Source organism: Apus apus, chromosome W (assembly GCF_020740795.1).
Source record: "Apus apus isolate bApuApu2 chromosome W, bApuApu2.pri.cur, whole genome shotgun sequence".
Lineage (NCBI taxonomy): Eukaryota > Metazoa > Chordata > Aves > Apodiformes > Apodidae > Apus > Apus apus.
In genome coordinates, this window is record NC_067311.1 from 3,203,481 (window position 1) to 3,212,610 (window position 9,130).

Below are 9,130 nucleotides of genomic sequence, written 5' to 3' on the forward strand. Positions count from 1 at the left end.
GGAGTAAATCTTGGCTTTAGAGGCAATCTCTGAGCGTGGTGGGGTGGGGGTGCTCTCTAGCTACCACCCGGAAATACGGTCCCACGGTGGCCGTTGCTCCGTGAGAGGCAGCGCCGCGTGTGACCCTCGGGCTCATTCACAAACCCCTCCACATTGAGAGGGGGAGTCGCAAAAGTATCCTGACAGCCGGTAGCCCCCCGGTACCGGCTTGCGACAGAGAAGTTTGTGGAGAACTGTCTCCTGTGGAAGGGACCCCATGTTGGAGCAGGGGAAGGGTGTGAGGAGTCCTTCCCATGAGGAGGAAGAAGCAGCAGAGACAACATGTGATGAACTGACTGCAACCCCCATTCCCCATCCTCCTGTGCCACTCAGAGGGAGAAGGTAGCGAAATCAGGGGTGAAGTTGAGCCCAGGAGGAAGGGAGGAGTGGGGGGGAGGTATTCTGAGATTTATTTTTATTTCTTATCACCCTACTCTGATTTGATTGGTAATAAATTCATTTTCCCCAAATCGAGTCTGTTTTGCACGACGGCAATTGCTGAATGATCTCTCTGAAACAAAAAAATTCGGAGCTTCCAAACCCCCTTGCTTTCTAACACTCCTCACCGCAGTGGGAGGCTAGGTGCGGCTGGGTAAGGATTCCGAGATCAAGACCCAATAACAACAAACAAGCTGTTATTGAGCAGGCATTCTTTATTGCAGCGCTGGGAAGCACTGGGGATTCTCCACCATGAGTGCTCCAACGAGTCAGGGAAACATCCCTACTAATATACACCAAAAACATGCATATTCAGTTCCATGTCAATGAGTTCCCAGAATTCTTCTACATAGTCATTTTATTTCCTGGAATTGGCTATCTTTGTAATTATGCAGGCTCAAGGGTCTCCTGTGGGGTTCTTTGTTGATTCTAGTCCTTTGTCGTCTTTGTCCTGTCTCCAGTCTCCCGCTGGTAGATTGCCCAGGTGGGTCAGAGTCCACATAAATGTTGTCTGTAGGCGCCCAGGGTCTTAGAAGACTTGATGTTATCACAACCTACAGGATGCTTGGCATAGTTGACTGATAGTTTCACAAAGCACCTTGTTTTAAAAGCAACCCTTAGTATAGAAATTCATTATTTTAGTAAACTTTTATTAGGCTATATTTCTATTGAATTTACTAACAGATATTCTATTATGTATCAATCCCCCCTTTTCTTTAAACTTTGTAAATTCCTTTACAAAGATTCTAGATCATTATATTTCATTACTTTAGGCAAGGCCCAAATTCTTAAAGTCAGTTTCTTTAGCTTATACCATAAAAGACAATTAACTACTGTCAGTATAATCACAAACAATAGTATCAAAAGTGGGTGAATTAAAACATTTAAAGTTCTTTCTGCAGAGGGTGACTATCCTGAAATGATATCCCACCAATGATGGGTGGTTTCAGATCCAATTTGACTAGACAGACCAATAAGTTTGTCTTTGGCTATTACTGTTTTAATGACAGACTCAGCCAAGGTTTTATTCTGCTTCCTTAAATGCTCTTGAAGTTCTTGAGACTGGTTCAATATCTCATTTAATTTCCCCAAAGATAAGCTTGCATGACTTACGTTCAAGCTTTCATAGTGCCAAAACATTGCCACCTGTTCCTCTGTATATGCAAAAATAAGTATGTTTGTCCATGCCAGGTTAAATGGCTTATATTTCTGAGACACCCTACACACAGGGTAGTCATTCCATATTCTTAAACTACTGATTGTTAGTTCAATAGGGAGGGCTTGATGCCACCCTAAATGTATTTATCAAATGACTAGCCTTTTCCACTTGCCCACTTGTTTGCAGGTGGTAAGCTGTGTATGATTTCCAATTAATTTTTAAGAATTTTCTAACTTGATGAACCACTTGTAACACAATGGGTGTTCCCCTATCAGAGATCACCTCTGGCACTCCAAACCTAGGAATAATTTCTTTCAATAAAATTTTTGTAACTTATCAGGCCTTGTTGATTCTACAGGGGAAGGCTTCAGGCCATCCTGAAATGGTATGAATATCCCCCCTTTCTAGGGAATTCTGAAAAAACTATCTGCCAGTTTTGGCCTGGAACATTCCCTTTATCAATACTTCCAAATTTTATTCGATTCTCCACCTTTGGATTTTTTTTTTTTATTGAGCAGATTTCACATCTATCAACCATACTCTTCACAGTTTGAAACTGATTCCTAGCTACTATTTGTTTTGTGAGAGAATTGTACAAAGCTCCAGTTTCCCAATGTGTCTTGTCATGCTCTGTTTTTACCAGTTTCCATAACACCCTGAAAGGAACCACTATTCTGTTATCTCTCAATTTTGCCCAACCTGTTGATTCAATCTCTGCTTCCAAATCTTTGATTAATTTAAGATCCCTTTCATCATAATTAATTGAATCAGGTAGTGTCAAAGTTTTCTCAGGAAATCAGACTTAATACCTCACCTTGTTCCGCCGCCCTTTTTGCCTCAGTCTGCCAATTTGTTTCCCACCTCTTGGGCAGTGTTACCTTTCTGGTGTCCTTTGCAGTGTATAATAGCAACAGCTGAAGGCAATTGTACAGTTTCCAAGTCTCAAAATCATGTCAGCATGCTTGATGTGTTTTCCTAGGGTAATCAAAATTCATGTGTGATGGCTTCCATTTCCTGCTTATCACTCAGAAAAGAAGCAGGATTAATGATGGCAGATGTAGTAATTTCAACATCATCTTGTTCCATTAGGACTGCTTGGTACTTCAGGAACCTTGATGGTGAGAGCCAATACCCCCCTTTTTTCCAGAACAGAGGTTACTGCATGGGAAGTATGCACAACCATCTCTTGTCCCAAAGTGAACTTCCGGGCTTCTTGAATATTCAGAACAACAGCAGCGACTGCCCGAAGGCATCCTGGCCATCCTTTACTAACTGTATCCAGTTGTTTGGAGATGTATGCTACTGCTCGCTTACAGGGACCCAGCTTCTGGGCTAGAATTCCCAAAGCCACCCCCTGCTTTTCATATGAGAACAGCAAGAAGGGCTTGGTTATGTCAGGCAGACCTGAAGCTGGTGCCCTCATTAGCTCTTGTTTCAGTTCTTTGAATGCCCTCCTAGCTTCATCAGTCCATATTAATTGTGTCTGGCTATTTTTCACTAACTCATATAGAGGTTTAGCCATTAGTCCATAATTATGAATCCATAGTTGGCACCAACCTGTCATTCCCAGAAAGGTTCGAAGCTCTTTTACCGTAGTTGGTTCTGGAGTCCTGCAAATAGCTTCCTTCCGGTCATTCCCAAGCTGTCTCTGTCCCTTGGAAACCACAAATCCCAAATATTGTACTTCTTTCTTCAAAATCTGGGCTTTCTGTAATGAGACTCGGTAACCACTTAGTCCAAGAAAATTCAGTAAACTCACAGTCCATTCTTTACATTCTTCTTTTTTTTTTTTTTTCTGTGGCTATTAAAATATCATCAACATACTGCAAAAGAGTCCCATTTCCTGGAGGTCTTTCCCGGGCCTCTAACTCTTTAGCCAATTGATTTCCAAAGATTGTAGGACTGTGTTTGAATCCTTGGGGTAACACTGTCCAGGTAAGTTGGGCTTTTTGCCCTGAATCAGGGTTTTCCCATTCAAAAGCAAATAAATTGCGGCTTTCAGGGGCCAAGGTAAGGCAAAAGAATGCATCCTTCAGATCCAATACTGTGAACCATTCATAGGTCTCCTTTAAATTACTCAACAAGGTGTATGGGTTTGCCACTACCGGATGTATATCTTCCGCTATCCTATTTATTGCCCGCAAATCCTGTACCAATCGGTAGGTTTTACCATCAGGCTTTTTGACAGGCAAAATAGGAGTGTTATATTCTGAAGAACACTCAATTAGTAGTTCAAATTTCAGAAAGTCTTTTATAATATTTTTCACCCCCTGCCTGTCTTCCAGCTTTAGGGGTTACTGTTTTATCCTAACTGGTTGTACTCCTTCCTTGAGTTTGATAGTGCGACGTGGAAAAGCCTCAGGCCAACCTGAGAAGGTATCTACTAATGCAAACAAATACCTGTATCCATTTTGCCGTGGGAAGGCCGAGCAGCTGAAGTGGGCCTTCACCCCCTCCACTCCTCAGGTCCTTATCGGTGTCTCAGTTCTCTCAGGAAGGCCTTTTGGGATGCAAACGAGAGGAGTTACAATAGAGCTTTGACACATATTCCCGCCTGAGGGCTGGTTCCTCACACCACCCTATGGCTCAAACACACTGCAGATACAGCGCTGTGCCAGCCAGCAATGGGGTGGGGGCTGGTGTCAGTGAGGCTCCCCGAGCCCATCATTTTAGCCTCCTGTTTTCACACCCAAAAGCGGCAACGGACATTCAGGTTTGTATAGCAAGGTCCATTTTCCCAGCTCTCTCCTGAGGAGCTGGAAAAAAGGCATAACATCTTTTTCCCTGTCGCACCACCAGCTGTTATAGAAAACTTTACCTGAAGGTTCCTTGCAAGAATTTAGAACAGCATAACTAGGTCCTGTATTCAACGAAAATTAACCCTGTCCTTCCCAGCTTCATGGTTCTGCTAGGGAATTTAATTCAACCTCCAGCCAGTCTGAGCCCTTATCTTGACCTATTGTCCAGATAGGATCTAATTTAGACCTAGATGCTTCTGCCAGGATCGGGAACAATTCTTTTTCCCATGCTCTTCTTGCTTACAATATACACACTGATATAACCCAATCAAGCTCGATTTCAGCCGTAACTCACAGACAATGATCTCACTCTGGCCTGGTCTCTGTTTTTTGCTTTCCATTATCCAGGGCAGGCCAACATGTAAACAATATGTAAAACATTTACAGTCAGGTTCCAGGTCCCAATATATCAATTTTCTAGCAGGCTCACATAGCCTCTCAAAAGAGATTGAAAATGCTTTGTCAGACCCTTGTTTAACCTCATGCACAAGTTTGTTTGGTTTGGTTTGTGGGTCCCATCCTGGACCCCATACAAAATTAATTGTTGACATTCCTCTAGTCTGTCCAGGTCCCTCCTGGAGTTAGGATTCCAGTCTGGGTTCTCCCTGGGCAAAAGATGGTTAATATAATCTTGTGGGTGTTTATATTCCATTTCTTTAGCTTTTTTTAAACTCTTAACAGTTCTCATTACTGAAGAGGATTATTATTTATTTTTACTATTATATATTTTTCAATTATCATTATTACTTTTAGTAGCTTCAATACTTTTCTTCGCATTGGCCCCACAAACTGTTTCCAATTTAACAGGTCCAATGCTTTAAGAGGGACATGCATATCAACCAGCCGTCCTTCCACCTTTAATGCTTATCTTAAAGGGGCATGAACAGCAGGACAGTGCCCCACTCTTCCAGTCACCTGACTGGAATCTGTATCCTCCAAACATCTACTCGCCCCCATTTCACTCCCCCTCGTATTACCAGGGTGGAGAGGGAGAGCTGAGGGTTCCATTAACTGATCCTCTATATTCTCCTCGACTTACAACAACTTTCTTTACTAAACTCACATTTCATTATCATAAAACCATCCACACCTGGCACATCTCATCCTCCTTCATGCTTGCAAAACCACATTGATTGCAATCCACGAATCTTCAAAGGCTTACTCCCAGACTTTTTCCAACCTCCAGAATACATTCTAATGGTGAGCATTTAGTAATGTCACATCCTGCTGAGGATACGTTATCGTGTTACAAGACACAAGTGAAACAAAAGGGCAATACCAGACACAAGCTAAACAACACTTTTTAACAGTTACCAGACAATTAAGACAACGAAATTTTTCTTCACAATACCACCTTTAAGCGGGTCAGAGGGTGGGACCATGCCACAGTCCCTTTGCCACTCGGGATGATTTCACAGGGAAAAGAACATATCTGCGTATGATACTTCAATCCATTTTCCTCTCTCCTGAGATACAACATAAGTTGAAGGAGGGTATTATAATTCGGGGTCCCATTCATTGGCCACTTTTTCGTTTTCTAATCGATATGGCGGCCACCATTGGTGACAATATTTGATTAGAGTCTTTTTACTAAGTGATTCTCCCAGCCCCTCTGCAATATTCTTCCAGTAGGCCCATATACAGCCCAGGGGACATTTCTTAAGAATTCCACTGTCCTGTGTGCTTCTCATTTTTAACCCAACACAATATACTTCAGTGAGGCTATAAATTCTTCCCAAATATCAACAGGTCAGCCCCACAATTGACAATTCCAATTATATCATTGTCTCAAAAAACCTTACATTAATCACATAAAACATAGGGAACTTGGGACACTTACAAAACACACATTAAACAATTATCCATCCAGTTATTATCCCTTCGGCAGCTGCTAAGACACTCCAAGTTACTATCAGCCAAACTTTGCTATTGTTTCAATTTTAAAGAGATCTCTATACATAGTTACAAATGACAAAACTTGCGCTTTGTTCGTCTCCGGCCGCGCCCCTCGCGGAGCTACGGAACCGCGGATCAGAACTCCACACTCACTTCGTGCTTGACTGCACGTCTCAGTCACACACACACACCCAATTCACAAATATTTCATCCAGTCTCATGAGATAATACAATGCAATTCCCAAACCAAAAAATCAGTATTTCCAATAATAACTCAATATCCAGATAACATTTTCCAAGTTCACAACCTAAAATAACATTTGCCAAGTCTGATTACCAGGAAATCAATACTTGTACAAGCTCACTCTACTGAGCTTATACCGCCAACGCACACTTACGCGTGCTGAACCAAATGTACCAAAGCTCACTCTACTGAGCTTGTACCCAAAGCACACTTACGCGTGCTGAACCAAATGTACCAAAGCTCACTCTACTGAGCTTGTACCCAAAGCACACTTACGCGTGCTGAACCAAAAAGCACACTCTACTGTGCTTTCGCCACCCTGCGGGGTTCTTACGAACTGCGACTTACGAGGCAGCCTTCCAACTGACCGGTCCCAAAAACAAACAAACAAACAAACAAACAAAAGAATGCCTTATTCTTACCAGAGGTCCTTGTCTGCTCCCGCGTGGATCCGCCGAATCGGTGAGTCCCTCCAGAGAACTCTCTGGGGCCAGCCTAGGGGGTCGCCGATTCGGAGGTTCCCGCAGCCGAGCAGAGAAGACGTCCCATCTGGGGTGCCAACTGAAACAAAAAAATTCGGAGCTTCCAAACCCCCTTGCTTTCTAACACTCCTCACCGCAGTGGGAGGCTAGGTGCGGCTGGGTAAGGATTCCGAGATCAAGACCCAATAACAACAAACAAGCTGTTATTGAGCAGGCATTCTTTATTGCAGCGCTGGGAAGCACTGGGGATTCTCCACCATGAGTGCTCCAACGAGTCAGGGAAACATCCCTACTAATATACACCAAAAACATGCATATTCAGTTCCATGTCAATGAGTTCCCAGAATTCTTCTACATAGTCATTTTATTTCCTGGAATTGGCTATCTTTGTAATTATGCAGGCTCAAGGGTCTCCTGTGGGGTTCTTTGTTGATTCTAGTCCTTTGTCGTCTTTGTCCTGTCTCCAGTCTCCCGCTGGTAGATTGCCCAGGTGGGTCAGAGTCCACATAAATGTTGTCTGTAGGCGCCCAGGGTCTTAGAAGACTTGATGTTATCACAACCTACAGGATGCTTGGCATAGTTGACTGATAGTTTCACAAAGCACCTTGTTTTAAAAGCAACCCTTAGTATAGAAATTCATTATTTTAGTAAACTTTTATTAGGCTATATTTCTATTGAATTTACTAACAGATATTCTATTATGTATCATCTCCCTATACTTATCTTGACCCACGAGCCTTTAATAATATTTTCTATCCCCTGTCCAGCTAGGAGGGGGAGTGATAGGGCATCTTCAGTGGGCACCTGGCATCTAGCCAGGGTCAACCCACTACACCTTCAGAGGTCCCTTCCAAATTCTGGGGCTTTCCCACAGCAAACAAGGGACGAATCCTTCTCCAACAGCCCTCAGAGGAGTCAAGTCAGGGCACTCCATTTGCTTCGAGGAGATCACCAAGGTTCCCTATCTGCATTATTGGGCTCTCCATTGCCAGACTCTTGTGCCCAGGGGCACCAGCCTCTCACCATGGAATGTGATGAGCCTGATCTTAACCTACCTTGACAACAAGGTCAGGAGAATATGGACAATGTCTGGTGAAGCAGGAATTACCCCTTTGGGACATTTGCTATTGTCCTGGTTTCAGTCAGGACAGAACCATTTTTCTTTCTAGTAATTTTACTTTTCAGGTAACTCCCTTCTAACTGCAATTGATGAAATTAATAGCATGTTTTTCAGTCAGTATCTGCTTCCAGGACTGATACCACTAGATGTTTGTGGTTGCTCCTTGTCCTGGTTTGAGCCAGGATGAAGCCACTTTTCCTTTTACTGATTTTTTTTCCTTCAGTAAGCTTTCTTTTAACTAGTAGCAAAGTGTTCCAGCTTGGAATGATAACAACACTGGAATGTTTTTGTAACTGCTGGGTCTTCAAGGTCACATCTCTACTCTGACAGCTCAGGCACTATGGGGAGGTCTATGACCCCCCTCCCCATAGGAGGCTGAATTAGACAGACAGCAAAATTAGCCAGAGATTTTCCATTCCATATATCTACATAAGCTCAGAGGAAGGTCAGAGATCACAGAGGACAACTTCCTTCCTTCTTCTTCCCTTCTCTTCCGACCATGGCCAGCATCCAGGAGGACTCCGTCCATTCATCACCGTCGACTCCTAGGCTCGAGCTCTCCTGACGCTCATCACTCTGTGCTCTCTTTGGCAGCAGTCTAGGACTTTTCGGGACTGTTCGCAGCTAAGCAGAGTGCTGTGGGAGTTGCTGAGGGTGGGAGGAGGCAATAGGGGTTTGCACATTCCCTGAACACATTTGTATATAATTGTATATATTTTCTTTTATCATTGGTGTTTAATTAAAGCTGTGTAGTTTAGTTTTCAATCCAGCCAAGTCTCTCTCTTTTTCTCTCTCTCCTTCCCTACCTGGGTGGGAGGGGGAGGGGATCGAGAGCATTGTTGACAACCCTGATTCAAATAGTGACAATGGATGAGGACTCAACTGAGAGCTTATGGGTTAAGATTCAAGGGAACACAGGGACAGGTGACAGTACAGTGGGGGTCTGCTATAGGC

General features: G+C 43.3%; 1 long non-coding RNA gene across 1 annotated transcript; it reads right to left on the reverse strand.

Annotated features, from left to right (window-relative positions):
- Positions 1 to 674: 674 nt before the first annotated feature.
- On the reverse strand, positions 675 to 7,758 carry LOC127395219 (uncharacterized). Its single transcript, XR_007891753.1, has 2 exons — positions 4,037 to 7,758; positions 675 to 1,031 (listed from the first exon to the last, which is right to left on the reverse strand). It is a non-coding gene; the product is annotated as an uncharacterized LOC127395219 (long non-coding RNA).
- Between the last annotated feature and the right edge of the window lie 1,372 nt (positions 7,759 to 9,130).